We start from the raw sequence: 18,237 nt of genomic DNA, 5'->3' as shown, positions 1-18,237 counted from the left end.
CTCGAATGGCTTTATCTCATCTGTGCTATGCCTGATGTTTCTTTTTTTAAATTTATGATCAAGAACTGACTAAAGAACAGAAAGGGTATTAAAAGAGACATTACTATATTCAGTGACATTTGGGTTGCGTGTATCTCGTATTCGAACACACAGATTACACAGAACAACTTTTACTCTCAACACGTAGTGAAAGGATCTCGCTGCTGAATACTCCATCACTATACTACATAATTCATTCACTGGTAAGTCAAGTCTAAACATTTACCAGCCCATTGCCAAATACAAACATTTTTAGTCGCATAGAGTGAAATTCGGTTGCAAATGCGAGTGATTTCCGCTCATTGTGTTGGAGGGTTAAATATCAGTCTTGAGATTTAAAAATCAATATTGAGATCGTTCAAAATGCATATCACTATACATCAGGAAATTTCCATTTTTACCAACCCCACCAATATATCGCACAATCACTGGTGAGTGCAATGTAAACATTTACCAGCCAGTGGCTAATCAGCTATATTTGGTCAAATAAGCACAGAATTTGGTTGCAAATACAAACTATTTTATCACACTGTAGAAAAGGGTTGCACAAAGAGTAAAAGATAATTCTTGGGATTTAAGAATCGATATCGAGATTAGAGTTCAAATTAAGATCGCGGTGCATTGAAAAATCTATATATTTTTACCCAGTCCTATTATAGAATGGATAGTTTAGCGAATATAGCTCATATAGGTACACTATGCCGGCAGAAAAAGTGCATATCATGTAGAGTATACATACTATATACTGCAGAAATAGAAAATGGTACAATAGTATGCCATTTAAAACATATAAGACATATTGGTGCACCATATTATTTTTCAACTATTCAAATCATATTCTATTCCAGGCTTATAAAAAAAACATATCAAATGTTAGATAAGAGACTAAAACCCAGGACTTCAATACAGGGAACATTTTAAAATGGGAAACATTTTGGTAACTTTTATTGGCATCTTGGACCTGATCCCTGATAAATTGCTGACCCTGTTCCCAACAATGTGCACACGGCTTTGAGGAGCGAGCCACACCCATTCCCATGGAGCATGTAGCACTGTATGTACAGCAGCAAGCAGCTGTGTCATGTTGAACTACAGGAATAATCAAAGCCCCAGAGATCCCGCCAAGCTGGAGGGAGAACACAGCACATCCAAATAAATCTCTTCCATTAGCAGGCAAATATATCCAACAGCTGAGAACAGATGGGAATGAGAACATTGGGTTTTATCCGAGAGACTGGACATGTCAAATATCCATGGTCAGGGACAAAAGATCATAGCATCAGGTAAATCAACACATTGAACATGTTCAGGAAGAACCTAGAACTGGTAAACTGAAATACTAGCTGGGAGGAATGCGGCCCCCTATTCATTGTAGCAGGGCACTATTGTGCTGGAGAGCTGTGCTTCTGGTTAGGTCCACCACATCGGTGTAAAAGAGCTCAGCACTCCCACGGAGATCTGAGCTAAAAACGAGCACGTCTGGGGAGAGGAGTGGCAACAAAGCTGTAATTACATGGCTGTGTCTGCAAAACACTGGGAGTAGATAGGGATGCGTTGGACAGTCTGGGTGAGAAACAACATGAACTGCAGTGCATGTTGAAAGTTAAACTCGAAAGCAAACTACATCATTCTCTGAAGAAAAGTTGTCGCCATGATTCTAGGATGATGTTGTGGGTGGTTTCCACAGTGTTGCAAATGTGGTTGCCAAGCTGTTACGAGTTGTTGTTGGTACATCGCAGTTGCTAATGTTTAAGGTGGTTGCTTACTAGCAAAAGTAAAAAGAGGCCACCCAAAAGTCTCTATAGTCTCTTTTCCACCATTGGGCCAGTGCGAGCCAGGGCCATCAACTGGTCAGCCGGGGCCAATAGCCTTGGACATAGCACTGGGAGACCAAAACTGATCTGCATTCCACCATCAATTTTATCTACTGACCAGTATCGACTACTCTCCAGTTTCCATTGATCTGTTGAGGTAAACTGGTAGCTAGATATGAAAAATTGGGAAATTCGTATCTTGGTGCTGAAACCTCTGACCTGACACAGTGAAACTCCGTCTTTGACTTTGACCCCACCTCAATCCGCAGTTGGCCTTCTTTGGCACAAGGGTTATCAGTGGGCCAGGGTGCTTGGCCACTGGCCCCAAGAAAGCCCCAGAAGTGACAGTGGGAATGCAACTAGGACACCCTCATTTGGCCCAATAGTGGAAACGCAGCTAATGATACTCCGGCCTCTAAATAGGGGAGACCTGGTCTAGCTGTCACAAAGGGAAGTTGTCACAAAGGCAATAACACAGTTAGTGTTGGGTAAGTTACTTAATAATAGTAGTCCACTAAATTCAAGTGTAATAAGAATACTTTATTAATTACTTAATTGAAAGTAAACTAAATTCTTTACTTTTAAGAATTCAACAAATTCAAAATATGTCTATATTTCTTTCTTGTTCATAGTTAAACACAAGTCATACACTTAGCACCTCACATTCCTCCTCACCATGGCTCGTTACAGGGCCATAATTAATGTATTCTACATAAATAATATATTAGAAAAATGCATCACCTTTGTTTGGGACTTACTTGAAATTCCCTTGTACTGGAGCAATTCCAAGTCTTCAGGATTATCGTGTTGAAAAGGCTCTAAAATGTATACAGCACTGCATTTATGCAACGATTTAGATGCATATGGTATTCAAAATATCCTGCAGTAATCAGCCCAGTCAAAAAATAGACTGCAACAGATGGCCGATCATGCATGTTATTTGTAATCTAGTGCAACAGCTTTGACCGGGCACCCCCTTTTCTCATGAGGACGCAGATGTGCTAAACACTCAACTGAATAAATGCCTCCTACAATTTGTTACACAAGTTGCTCAGAGACTAACACAGGGTCAGAAGCCTTATCAGGGTCTATGGCTCTGCTTTTGGGGATGTTGACATTTCATAGGTCATTGACTCAGTTTAGATGTTTTTGCCAGATCAGTGCTAAAGTCTGTCAGGCTAGGTTATTACAAAATAGAGCATTCCTTTGGTTACCTAATACATAACTAGCAGACTATAAACAATTCTATGTGCGTTAGGACAGGATTTGTCTATATAAAATCATCAGTATTCACGCTAGATCACATGGGAACATTTAAATGAATAGTTCACCCAGAAACAAAGAGAGGCCATAAACCTACAAGGAAGCATGCACTTATTTTAGTTAAGGAAATCTGTTTTAATGTGCAAATAATATAGTTTACATCCATCCTATTTATTGTCTGTATTTTTTATTTTACTTTTAATTCTCATTTTAATTCCCATTCATTTCTGCAAGGTAACATTGGGGAGTTAAGGGTTATGTTATTTAAAATAATGGTATGTTCCAATTTGCAGAGGCAGGAACAATTTGTCTATATAGGCCTGCTGTCACTAGAGGCACTAGACATTTCCATTTATTATAGATCTATGCCGATAACAGATTAATCGGTCGATGTTTATTTTTAAATCCATTTACAGAATGATCAAAAAGTTCTTAGGGTGTTTTCACACTTGGGTCCAAATCAAACTCAGACCCCTTTAAGTGGACCAAAAAGTGAACGGAGTGAAAAAGGATCCAGTTCTCTTTGCATTCACACCATTTGTGACCCCATTTGAAAATGGGCTCAGGTCTCTTTTTGGTCCAGTTGACCCATTATAGGTCCTCAGTCCATTTTGCATTCACACTGTTGGTTTTGTGGAACCCAGACCACTTTTTAAAAGACAAAATTGATGATTATTATTATGGCTAAATTACATTTTTAGAGTACAATTAGCTCTACATATTAACTGTATTACATAGTGTAAATATATAACATCTTGTTTTTTTTTTAATTGAAGAGGGAAAAGCAATGCATTAAACTGAATGTATTGTATTTTTATATGAATAATCCTGTATATAGATGCGAAATTCACACAGCCTTGGGCAACATCCATTCACTGAAAACAATAGTAATATTCATATTATAATCTCTTAACTGTCACATGCCATTTCAATGCGGTCCGGTTACACAGTTTAAATAGTTTATCAGCAACTTATTCGGTCATCTCCATAGAAACAGAATAAGCAGCTCTCGTGTCTCTTCTCTGCGCATCATCATTACTGGTGTACGGTAACCTCTCAGGGTCAGATATGTTTGGCATTACGCGAAAGGGAAAATCAAGTTAGCCCGGAGCGCACTGTGTTCACAATGCACGTTATTAGCGAACTGATCCGCAAGCTGCAAGCGAACCGTACTCATGATGGTCTCTGTTCGGTTCACTTTTAAGGGTGAAAACACCTTTAGTCTTTCCTTCCTGTGACGGGCAAATACATTGAGGCTACAAAAGCCAAAATCCCAAAAGTAGATTATTGTGAAACCAAAATTTCAATAACCAGAAAAAAAAAAAGTGCACAATGTGAGACTTAAGTATAAACAAGCTAGAAATACATGGGGGACTTTTATTTCAAAACGACTATGCAAGTATTTAACAAATTAATCTTTTTATAACCTAAACTTCAGATGAGGTTTATTTATGAAGAATCAAATTTTTTTTTTTTTTTAAAGTCAGCATAGATTTTTGCTGATAATCGATAGTTCCTAAATGCAACTATCGGCACGGATTAATCAGTAAAACCAATATATCGGTCAACCTCTTCTTTTTGGAAAACCATTCCTTCTCTCCAGTGTGATTCTCAATATGACTATCACACTAACCATTTAAAACTTAATACGTTGACTTCAATCAATTAAAATTTGTACGAATTTATTATCTCTTAAATTAAATCACATTTTATTCCATCTTACGTGTATGTATAATAGAATAATAAGAACAGTATCAGATGTTACAAATAAAAAAACAGAAGAATGAATTGCGAGGGCAAATTTTGCCCCTGCATTTAGAATTTCCGCGCATTTTTGCCCTTACTCCGCTTAATTTCTGACCCTGTGAGGAACAGACAGAAAATGTAAGTCTTTAGCCACTGATAATCTTCCTTTCTGCTCTCAAATCTCATTTGCACTTTGGCATATTCAAACTTGCCGCACATGCATTCAGTTTAAATAAAAACCCAATTGGGCTTGGTATCATTGATGTCAAAGCTGGTGTCTTTACGCACCCATTCGAGTACGCATGAATAACAAAAGATTTGAGAGTGATGGCGGTGGGAAAGGTTTTAAGTGAATAACAACTTTTAGTCGGTTCTCTACGCAGAACTCCCATATCTATATTCAGAAGACTTGAAATATTGAAAGTTGAAAGGATTACTTCAGGTTCTTTGGATCTTTGAGAACAACTCAATATCCTGCCCATTTCAAGCTTCACAGAAGTCGTCGCCATACAGTGTGTTTGGAACGGCATGCGGGTGAGTAAAGGATGACAAAAACTTTCATAATTGGGTGAACTAAGCCTTACGGCATCAGTGAAAACAAATTCTGGTGTGACGACTGTGCAATACAGCCCCTAAAAGCTGAGTAGCACATGGCGACACATTTGGAATTGATTAGTGGGCCATTATTTAAGTTATTAGATGTTGCTTTAAGAAAACAACTTGTGGTATTTGGCATAGGTTTGTATGACTCACACACAACTCTCTAGCTCTCAGAGACAAACACCTTTTCAAAAGTTCAAATGCATGTCATACTTAGTAGTAGATGTGAAGAAAACCGTTGACTCAGGGGCGAGCACAAGCATAACACTGGACAACCTGCTGCCAAAGGACCAAGAAAACAATGGCTTCCGTTTAAGCAGAATGAGGCCATGGGAAGGAGGGGCTGGAAACTCACGTAAGCTCCATTGGAAACTTGCAACCATTAATCTGATTAATGTATACAAGACTGCAGAGCAAATTTTCAGCTCCAAAATGGAAATAAATCCAAGAATACTCTTTCCAAAGGGGTTTCTACTCCTCTGCAACTGACAAATAACACCGCTTCTATTTATCATGAGGGAAATTAAATTATGCAAGAGGACTGAAATTGTAAAGAGATTAGTGATTGGTAAAGGCCGATTAACCTGCCTATATTTGGACATTTTGAGATTAATGGCATCTCTAGACAGCCTTGTCCACTTGAGCAAAATCAACTGACAGCCTCGTCAATGGATAAAATATTGTAAATAATGGTATAATGGTAAAATAAACATGGTAAATAAAATAAAATACATTTTAAACTAAAGAAAATACATTTAAATTTAATTTTGGAATTTGGGTCTCCTTTGCTTAGTGGTCTAATCTGATTGGACCAAAAGAGCTGAAAAATGTCTTTATTCGTATGAATGTGTGTGTCCCTGTTCTCTAGCTGACAGCTCTGGTTGATCCTGCATTGGCTTTTGAAAACTACTTTCCTTGCCGGAGAAAAAGTGATGTACATTAATTCACACAAGGCAGTGACATAACATGAGTTCCGTTGCAAAAATAGGCAAACATTTTCAAAACTGATTTACTTACCCAAAGCAGGGGAGAATTAGAAATTAGTGGTGCTTTGCCCAGGAATACAGCCTCTTCAGTGGCCCTGTGAGAGGAAGGAGATTTTAGGTTTCAGTCTCGTTTTAGTAAAGCCAGAAAGAAAGATGCAAGCAGCGGAGAGGATCTCCTGGTCTGGTAAAGCTCTCGGTATAGTAAAGAAAGCAGAAGGTTAATATAATCCCAAGGTGGCACATTCTGAGATGGAGAGTGAAATGCCACACATAGAAGACCTTAAGAGGCAGTCAAGAGGACATTGGAAAACACCACGACTCTCCACTACTGACCTCAAAACAGGACCTAGTCACAAGTCAAACACATTATTCAAGGAATGTTCTGGGTTCAATACAAATGTAACTTTCATCAGCATCTGTGACATCCTGTTCAATTACCACAGATCTTTTTTTTTTTACTAAACGTTACTAAAAAAAAAACAAATTGCTCTTTGACTAATCTTGATTCAGTCATGGAGTCAATCATATGATCAACACAAACACTCGAAAGTATCTAGTTGAATTAGGTAAACCCCCAAAAATTAGACATGTCAAGGTAACTCAAATAAATATATTTTATTTCTTTACATACTAACTAGAGAAGGGCAAGTTGAAATCACTATATAGTGTAGTGTGACAACTTCCTGTTCTCAAGCTCCACTCTGCTCCATAACGGTAACCCCCAAAACTCCAACTCTCTTGTAAATCTCAACATAACAAAACACTAATGCTTACAAGTAACCCCTTTATATTCATCTTGCACAAAAACACATAAAATAACACTTAATTTGAACATTTACTCTCGCTATCGAGTCTCAAAGAAAAGCAACTGGGAAATGGAAATACCCTGCCCAGTTTCATCAATGCTACAATAACACTACAAAAAGTATTCATGTAGTCCCAACTAAAATAGATCAAGTCCACTTCCATTTTTACAAATTTAAATAGAATGCAATTAATTCAAATGTGACATGTTCTAGAATTCTGTGTGTAATTATGCAGTTTGTTGTCAATTAAAAGGAAGCAAAGCACTACACTAAAATAAACGTTAAAACTACGGATGTCATAAAATATTGCTACATCGATTATTGATCGGAACGTTATTTTATCGATACATTGATACTGAAACCCGGCTGATGCACACATCACTCAAACGTGCTGCAGCTAGATTATAACGTGATTGCTTGTGACTTATTGAATCATAATGTGTGTGTCACTGTCTATATCTTATCGTGAAGAAAATCGGCCATATGCAGCTTTATTAATATGAGAGAGTTTGTTTTTTTGTGAGTTAAAGATGGATTGAAGTGAACAAAATGCATCAAACTTATTTTGTTGCAGTGTATAATGGGGCAAAAACTTCCTCTAAAGGTGAGAGAGGAAGTATTCACCCCATTATACACTGCAACAAAAGAAGTTTGATGCGTTTTTGTTTTGGCTTGTTTTCCAATATAAATATCTAAAACAAATTATTTTTGCAACTACACAGCAGAAGAAAAAACAGTTATCAGAGAACGTTAAAAATAATATATTTTTAAATATTTAAAAATCCTTTAAAAAAATAAAAAATAATAATAATAATAATAATAATAATAATAATAATATGCATTCACCTGAGCAGCAGCATACAAGATATTAATATTTGCTTTTAGAGAATAGATCTTGAAAATAAGTATATTTTGTCTTTACTGCACTCGCAGAACTATAACCAAATAATTTTTTTTTTTTAAATCACATATACAAAATACACTTACTGTACATTTAAGATACATCCTCTTGAAGCAAGTTTAAATATCTTACATTTTAATTGAGAAGCAACATATATCTTGTTGAAAGGATTTAGACATTTTTAAAATGGAAAACAAGACAAAAACACTTGACGACAATAAAAACAAAATCCTAAAGTGAATTTCTTTACTGAATTAAAATATTTTTTTCCCTTTAATTCAGTGAATGTCATTTAGAGGTATTTTTAGAAGATGATTTTTTTCCCCTCTTTATTGTTAGAAAGCACGTTTAATACAACCTTTTAAGTGATACAAGCAGAATAATCGGTTAAGAACTAATGATTAATCGTTGCAATAATCGTTCGATTAATCGATTATCAAGATAATTGTTAATTGCAGCCCTAATATTGATAATTATGTATTTGCTCAAGGTCATTCAATAAAGGCATTAAATAAAAAAAGGCATGTTTACCTATATTGCACTAAATGAACACAAGGGAGAATGAGATCTATTCATTGTCATTTATATGCACTTTTATATTTATATTTTATATACAAGGATACATAGTAGCTTAAAAAGCATTATTTACCTTCATATATTTTTACCCCAAAAATTTTTAGGTGTGCAAAAACTACTACACTTATTATTTTTTGAAAATCCGGTAGAATATTACATGATACAAAATCATTACTGTGGGACCCAATCAAGTTTATTATTATAATACAGAATTATCATAATTATGAGGATATCATTAGTTTCATTTAAAAGTAATACAGTTCTTTCCCATTTACTTCACATAGAGCTTTTATTTTGACATCCAAAGTGTAGTATGTAGTTTGCAATGCTCCGCATCTGGTGAAGCGCTGTTGTCGACTCATTTTCTATTATATTGTGCCGCCTTTGTAGATTTGTATAATAACTTGCAGCGGTTACTAAAGTTAAAATTGCCTGAATGTTTGAACATGCAGTACTTATTTATTTCACAATGCATGTGATCTGCTTGTAAATAAAGTAAAAACAACCATGAGACCACACAGACCATTTATATGTCTTTTATCGCAGCCCATTTAAATTTTATAATCACATATGACCATAGTACATGAGACATGTTGCATGCTTTGGAAAAAAAGCAGCTTTTAACACTTTGCCCTATATCACAATCTTTTCTAGACAGTACATTGCTAGAAAGTTTGGGACAGCATGGAATTAATATCCAATTTATTTAGGCTTACAATCCATTTAAATACACGAATGCACTACATGTCCTGAAATGTCACGCTTCCGCCAAGTATTACTGTTAACATCTGTAGAGATCACATGTTCCCCTAGAAAAAAAGTGCAGTATGGAATGTGACATCACTCATGACATGTAGCACATTCCTGCATGCTGTCAGGTTCAGGCACGCTTCCCTAATTAAACCCGGAGCACAAGACCGGTCTTCTCATCACGCCCTCCACCTACTCAACACACCACTAACTAAACAAGGCTCTGCTCAACTAGACAGCCTGTTTAGTTTTAGCATTTTTTCAGTTATGAGCAAATCCTTATTGGATGAACAACGCACGACTGAGTATTTACTCTGTATTCGAAGAGCTTTAAATCAAATATTGCATGGAATGATTTGGCAACAAAACAAGTATTATTAGGCTTAACGTGAAAAGATTCACTATCAATACACACACACACACATGTTCTTAATCAGCCAATCATGTGGCAGCAGTGAAATGTATAAAATCATGCAGATATGGGTCAGGAGCTTCAGTTAATGTTCACATCAACCATCAGAATGGGGAAGAAATGTGATCTCAGTGATTTCGACCACAGCATGATTGTTGGTGTCAGACGGGCTGATTTGAGTATTTCTGTAATTGCTGATCTCCTGGGATTTTCATGCACAACAGTCTCTAGAGTTTACTCAGAATGGTGCAAAAAAACTAAACATCCGGCGAGTGGCAGTTCTGTGGGCAAAAACGGCACATTAATGACAGAGGTCAGAGGTGAATGGCCAGACTGGTCCAAGCTGACAGGAAGGTGACAGTAACCCAAATAACCACACATTACAACAGTTCTATGCAGAAAAGCATTTCTGAACACACATGTAGACCATTGTGACGGATGGGCTACAGCAACTGCAGACCCCTCTGAGTAACACTTCTGTCAGCTTAGAACAGGAAACTGAGGCTGTAGTGGGCACAGGCCCATCAAAATTGGACATTAGATGATTGGAAAAATCATTGCCTTGACTGACAAATCTGGATTTCTGCTGAGGTCCACAAATGGGAGGCCCACTGCTGTCTCAGTTTTCTGTTCTTGGCTGACAGAAGTGGAACCCAACGTGGTTTTCTGCTTTTGTAGCCCATCCGCCTCAAAGTTCAACATGTTGTGGATTCTGAGATGCTATTTTGCTCACTACACTGGACTACTTCCACAACTGCATCAATAATCGGAGTAGCTCAGGCCTGTACGGTTACAGCGTTCAGCACACCTATGTGCGGAGATTTATATATGGGAATTCAGATTATAAATGTTTTTAGGGCTGTCAGTTGATTAAATCAATAAATCATATTTTTGGCGCTAACGTGATATAACTTGATGAAATTTGCCTCAGGAAAAAAAAAAAGAGATATATTTCCTTTCCAAATGTACCTAAACTCAGCTTCTAAATAATAAATCAATCATGTACAGTGCATTCATAAATTATTCAGACCCCTTCATTTTTTTTTCACATTGTTTTGCAGCTTTATGCTAAAAAATGCTTTAAATAATTGTTCCAATCATTCTACACTCCATACCCCATAATGACAAAGCAAAAAACATATTTGAATACATTTTCAACTTTATCACAAAGAAAAAATGAAATATCACATTGACATAAGTATTCAGATCCTTTGTGATGACACTTAAAATTTAGCTCAGGTCATCTTTGAGATGTTTCTACACTTTGATTGGAGTCCACTTGTGGCAATTCAATTGATTGGACATGATTTCTGAAAATGCATATCAGAGCAAAAACCAAGCCATGAGGTCAAAGGAACTGCCTGCAGAGTTCAGAGACAGGATTGTGTCGAGGCACATATCTGGGGAAGGCTACAAAACATTTTGGCTGCATTGAAGATTAAGAGCACAGCGGCCTCCATCATTCCTAAATGAAAGACATTTGGGAACAACCAGGATTCTTCCTAGAGCTGGCCCCCCAAACTGGCCAAACTGAGCAATCGGTGTGGGGGGGGGGTTCAGTGGCAGGGACTTGAAAACTTGGTCAAGAGGGCTCAGGACCATCATATTTAATCAAACTACACAATAATCACTAAGAACTTATAGATATAACAGTTTCATTTTTGGTTAATGCATGATTTCCTGTAAAACTGCTTTGAAACAATGTGTGTTGTGAAAAGCGCTATACAAATAAAAATGACTTGACTTCTTTCGAACACCAATTTTAAGTGGCGTTTTGGGAACTAGGCAACAACGGTGCATGTAAACACATTTAACCGGAAACTGGCAGGCCGCACAATTTCAAAGTGGAAATACGTCATGAGTCACAGTGCAAGTAGTCCATTATACTGAGCGGTTATCAGAGATACCGTAGCTTTTCTGTCAGATAGAACCAGTCTTGCCATTCTCCTCTGATCTCTGTCTTCAACAAGCCATTTCCGCCCACAGATCTGCCGCTTGCTGGATATAACAGCCCATCTGGCACAAACAATCATGCCACGGTCAAATCACAGAGATCGGCAGGCGAGTATATACATATAAAAATACAATTATTATTATTATTATTATTTTATACATAGCCTGTTTTTAAAATTGTGAAAATTGTAAAAAATTTTCAAATTGCTATTTTTTTTTTTTTCTTAAGTCTATAATTCTTAATATTCATTTAAGTTTGTAATTCTTATTCTCATTATAATTTTCATAGTAGCAATAATGCTGTAATACAGTAATGAGAATCATCCTGTCATAAATTAAAGGCAATCTAAAAAAATACTATCATGACATCTATGGTTTAACATTTTAACAATATTTTTTCATATTACAGTCCATCCATCCATCTTCAACCGCTTATCAGAAGTCGGGTCGCGGGGGCAGCTGCTCAAGCAGGGGGCCCCAAACTTCCCTATCCCGAGCCACATTAACCAACTCTGACTAGGGGACCCCCGAGGCATTCCCAGGCCAGTGTGGAGATGTAATCTCTCCACCTAATCCTGGGTCTTCCCCGAGGCCGCCTCCCAGCTGGACGTGCCTGAAACACCACCCCAAGGAGGCGGCCAGGGGGCATCCTTACCAGATGCCCAAACCACCTCAACTTATTCATAATATCATCAGATTACAGTAATAAATAAAAATGAACATTTCACATTATGGCAATGAGAATTACAAAAGTCGTAATGCTTCGAAAAATAGGCTTAATCGTCATTTTTGAAATTGGGCTGAAATATTACCAGGACATGTTCATAAAAAGCCCTTTTTAGACTAGAATGATGATAACGCCACAAATGTATTACAGCAGAAACAACAGAATTGCTTTCATTCTTCATTTTTATACCCTAATTTTCTCTCCCCGCATTTCCACACATCTCCCCTGGAACACTGATCTGTCAAAGAATCCGGAATTTGGCTTCAGGACAGCTCAATATTGCCCTTCTCTCACAGGCTCAATGCACTCCAAGTCCCTGTGTAGTCATGGAGAAAACAAAGAGAGTTTTGTTCTCAACCCATCATCCTCCAGCATAACAACAGAGATAGTTTCCTACTTTTGCTCCAGTGGGTTTCGTCTAAGGTCAGTGAGCATCTATGAAGGGTCTCAGACAAAATAGCAACAATAATGATAAAATACAAAGCCAAGAATAGCCTACGTCTTCATAGCTACATTAAAATAATGCTGAATTGAATCAGCTAAACTCTCACTGGACTGCAATTCAACTCCCTTTACTTAAAAGTGCAGAGCCCCGATGACTAAAAGAGCATGAAACCCTTGGCGCTCATTCAAAACCACACAGTTAATGTACTTAACTCGGAGCTTTATCTCCAACTTAACTTTTACTGCACTTTGACATTCAAAAGATACTTTTATCCAAGGCAATATATAGTGAAATCAAAGCAGAGGCAGTTCTCTGGGACACAAGAGCGATAGAGCAAGTCCTGGGTCTCTCAGAGCCTTGCACCTGTCAGATGTCTGACCATTAGGGTGGTGGTAGCCTAATTCACAGCTATCTGAATGTTGAGGTTAACAATATGAAATACGAATAGAAGTAAAACAAATGCAACATTATGCAAATCTGGTATATTTTAGAAGGGTTGCAATCAGGTCTTTGTCTAGATTGGGACAGTAAAATCTTTGCGTTGAACACATTTTAGTTCATTTTAAAGGAATAGTTAGCCCAAAAATACAATCTCTCATTTACTCACCCACATGCCATCCCAGATGTGTACGACTTTCTTTTTTTAATTGCATCTCAGCTCTGGTGGTCCACACAATGCAAGTGAATGGTGGCCAGAACTTTGAAGGTCCAAAAAGCACAAAAACAGCATAAAAATAATCCATAACACTCCAGTGGTTTAATCAATGTCTTTTGAAGTGATAGGATAGGTTTGGGTGAGAACAGACCAAAATACACCTTTTTCACTATATATCAGCAGTGTCCTTGCCGATCATGATTTCAAGCTTGATTATACTTCCTAGTTCTTAACACATGCCTAGAGCGCTATATTATGCTAGGAAATGTAATCAAGCTTGAAATCATGATCACATTTCCTAGCACGATATAGTGCTCTGGGCATGCGTTAAGAACTAGGAAGTATAATCAAGCTTGAAATCATGATCGTGCCTAGAGACTGCAATGGCCAAATGAAGAGTAAAACATTTTATAGTTTGGTCTATTGTCCCCTAAAACCGGTTGGATCGCTTCAGAAGACACTGGGATCATAAGGATTACTTTTATGCTACCTTTATGTGCTTTTTGGAGCTTCAAAGTTCCAACCACCATTCACCTGCATTGGTTAGACCTATAAAGCTGAGATATTCTTCTAAAAATCTTCATTTGTGTTCAGCAATAAAAAAAAGATAGTCAGATACACGTGGGATGGCATGAGGATGAGTAAATTATGAATTGGATTAAATATTCCTTTAAGTCGAAACAGAGAAGATGAAAACAAATTATTTCTCCAGAACCTTGATTCTGACAGACACTATGAGCAGTACAAATATGGTGCAAACTCTCATACACACACACACACACACACACACACACACACACACACACACACACATTATTACTAGTTAAATGTTTGCACACACCTACTTATTATTTACCATTATTCGAAAATACTAAAAAGGACAATATTGAAGTCATAAAAACAATGAAACAACAAAACTGGAAGTATAGGAATCATGCAGTTGCACCAAAAATGATAAAACAAATCAAAACTAGCTAATATTTAAGCTTCTTCAAAATGTGTCTATATATTATAGTTCATCTGATTGGATGTTTTACATTACAAATATAGGTGATTTCAACATTTAGGTAACTGAATGAAGACATGGCACCTTTCTCTAATGGCAAAGGGGTGAAGTCTCATCACATTTCAACAGATATTCTGCCTAAACGAAACTTGTTGAGGACTTGTTTTCATCATTATTTCCATTCAGTGCCTTGGCTTTCTACTCTACGACGACCTGCATGCAGGGGCATAGCAATCGTTTCAAAAGTGAGGGGGACAGAATGATTAGCGCGAGAGGAACGTAAATATATAGGCTAAGATACACATTTTAAGGCTCTCAATCAATTCAAATTATTTATTAAATTAATTGCATGATTGACCAGTGAATTTGCTGTATGAAAAAGACACAGTATAAACACATTTGCCCTGTGAAAAAGCGCTAACTTTGGTTTTATTGAAAATGAGGGGGGACACGTCCCCGAATCCCCCGCGTATTCTACGCCCATGCCTGCATGAATGAAAACCTTTAACAAAACACTTGAGGCGAATGTCACTTAAAGGACGAACAACCTTTTCCTAATAATTGCCAAGCTTCAACACATCGTTTGAGAAGCTTTTTTGTTTTTGTACAAGTTTTAAAAGGCTACCCGTAGTGCATCAATGGACACCGATTAATACAGACATTTACCATGTTTGCCTAACTGTTCTTAGATGGATATAACAACAAATTCCGCTTAAAACGGAACATTTAGATGTGGCTGCATGACGACGAGTTCACGCGATCACTTAGTCACCATAAAGATGCACAGTAGCCAATCCGCATACAACCAAATCCATGCACTTACTCGTTATTTAGACCTTCTCCAGGCGAAAACAGTCGTCAGAACTCTTCCTGAGTTACTCAGTCTGATGTGAATGGGTTAATCTCCGGTGCATTTACATGCATACTGCGTTTATCAATTGAAGACAGGGCAAGAAAAGCTCCATGTGAGTTAAAGTTGACACCGCTTAGACGCAGTCCTTTTCTTCCATGGCAACCGAGGCGATATAATATCTCCCATAAACATTCACCAGGAGGCTGGATCATGAAGAGACCCTTTCAACAGGTTGTTTTTAGAAAACTGACTCATCGTCAACAGTAACTCATGGCGTTTATTTCAGCAGCAGGCGTGTATGAAGAGCTCTTCGCAGATGAAATTAGATGCTGGGGCTCCGCATTATGCCCATTGATCCAATTACACGAATTAACCCTTTCGCGTTCAAACACAAAACGGCGAAATGTTTTAAAACCTATTGGGGGGATAGATATAGATATGGTTATGGCTGCAATTTTCCTGACTGGTTCATTTAGATGTCTTTAATACCGTGAGGTTAATTAAGTGTGAGGGACATTTGTAATCTTACGAGGCTTTTCTGAGTACTTTGCGCGGTCTCCAGCAATACTAAGAGTAACAGCGGCCTCTACAGGATATGAAGTGCAACTGCAATCTGATATGTTGGGAATGGCACAGGACCGAGTTGGAACACTTTTTGCTTTTTGCTTTACTACACAAATGCAGAGCAGAATAAACATGCTATTTTTGTTTCACATGAGATACGTTTATCTGTCTAATAAAAAAATAAATGCTAAAAATCTGCATAAGTTGTTCCTATTTTCTATTTTACAATTAGTGTTTAAAGACAAGGAGCGCTTTAGTTACAACTGTACCCATGCCGGGTACAGTTGAAACACTACCCCGGGACAGTTGTAATACTCATCTGTAATGTGGTAAATATGGCATTATCCCTAACTTAAGTGACATATTCTGGCACATTTTATACTTTTATGTTTGTTTTCAGATATTTCTACTGCTAATATTTGTCATTTCTAACATTTCAGCTGGAAATACTCTCTTAGTTCCCCACCCTGATTTAAGGCATCCTGTGACATGCAACAAACAAAAACACACATTTAAAATAGTATTTTTTAACTAAATCGACTTTACAAAATAATTTACACCATATTATTCTATCTATCTATCTATCTATCTATCTATCTATCTATCTATCTATCTATCTATCTATCTATCTATCTATCTATCTGTCTGTCTGTCTGTCTGTCTGTCTGTCTGTCTGACTGTCTGACTATTTATGATAAGTTAGCCAAAATAAATGAATTCATTAAGCTTTCTGAGTGAATAAAAGCTGTCTGTCTGTCTGTCTATCTGCCAGTCTGTCTGCCTATCTATCTATCTATCTATCTATCTATCTATCTATCTATCTATCTATCTATCTATCTATCTATCTATCTATCTATCTATCTATCTATCTATCTATCTATCTATTCATCTGTCTGTCTGTCTGTCTGTCTGTCTGTCTATATATTCATCTGTCTATCTATCTATCTGTCTTATCTATCTGTCTGTCTGTCTATCTGCCTTTCTGTCTGCCTATCTATCTATCTATCTATCTATCTATCTATCTATCTATCTATCTATCTATCTATCTATCTATCTATCGGTCTGTCTGTCTGTCTGTCTATCTATCTATCTATCTATCTATCTATCTATCTATCTATCTATCTATCTATCTATCTGTCTGTCTGTCTGTCTTTCTGTCATTCTATCTATCTGTCTGTCTGTCTGTCTGTCTATCTATTCATCTGTCTGTCTGTCTGCCTGTCTATCATTATATCTATCTATCTATCTATCTATCTATCTATCTGTCTGTCTGTCTGTCTGTCTGTCTGTCTATCTATTCATCTGTCTGTCTATCTATATTCATCTATCTCTCTGTCTGCCTGTCTATCATTATATCTATCTATCTGTCTATCTATCTATCTGTCTGTCTTTCTGTCATTCTATCTATCTATCTATCTATCTATCTATCTATCTATCTATCTATCTATCTATCTATCTATCTATCTATCGGTCTGTCTGTCTGTCTGTCTATCTATCTATCTATCTATCTATCTGTCTGTCTGTCTTTCTGTCATTCTATCTATCTGTCTGTCTGTCTGTCTGTCTATCTATTCATCTGTCTGTCTGTCTGCCTGTCTATCATTATATCTATCTATCTATCTATCTGTCTGTCTGTCTGTCTGTCTGTCTGTTTGTCTGTCTGTCTATCTATTCATCTGTCTGTCTATCTATATTCATCTATCTCTCTGTCTGCCTGTCTATCATTATATCTATCTATCTGTCTATCTATCTATCTGTCTGTCTGTCTTTCTGTCATTCTATCTATCTATCTATCTATCTATCTATCTATCTATCTATCTATCTATCTATCTATCTGTCTGTCTGTCGGTCTGTCTGTCTGTCTGTCTGTCTGTCTGTCTGTCTGTCTATCTATCTATCTATCTATCTATCTGTCTGTCTGTCTGTCTTTCTATCTATCTGTCTGTCTGTCTGTCTATCTATTCATCTGTCTGTCTGTCTGCCTGTCTATCATTATATCTATCTATCTATCTATCTATCTATCTATCTATCTATCTATCTATCTATCTATCTATCGATCTGTCTGTCTATCTATCTATCTATCTATCTATCGATCGATCTGTCTGTCTGTCTGTCTGTCTATCTATCTATCTATCGATCTG

General features: G+C 37.1%; 1 protein-coding gene across 4 annotated transcripts in view; it reads right to left on the bottom strand.

Annotated features, from left to right (window-relative positions):
• The window catches only part of LOC127660729 (protein kinase C and casein kinase II substrate protein 3-like), a 54,576-nt gene extending 38,719 nt beyond the window's left edge, over window positions 1–15,857 (bottom strand). Inside the window, exons 1-2 of one of the 4 annotated variants that reach the window (XM_052151116.1) lie at window positions 15,503–15,857; window positions 6,480–6,543 (exon numbers count right to left, since the gene is read on the bottom strand). The gene's annotated coding sequence lies outside the window, so the exon portion shown is untranslated. Of the gene's footprint in view, window positions 1–2,611; window positions 2,820–6,479; window positions 6,544–15,502 lie in introns of those variants that run through there. The other 3 variants (XM_052151148.1, XM_052151141.1, XM_052151132.1) reach the window with 3 other exon arrangements.
• Between the last annotated feature and the right edge of the window lie 2,380 nt (window positions 15,858–18,237).

This window comes from Xyrauchen texanus, chromosome 2, assembly GCF_025860055.1.
Source record: "Xyrauchen texanus isolate HMW12.3.18 chromosome 2, RBS_HiC_50CHRs, whole genome shotgun sequence".
NCBI lineage: Eukaryota > Metazoa > Chordata > Actinopteri > Cypriniformes > Catostomidae > Xyrauchen > Xyrauchen texanus.
Note: the sequence above shows the minus strand (reverse complement) of the source record. Positions and strands in the feature narration are given on the sequence as shown.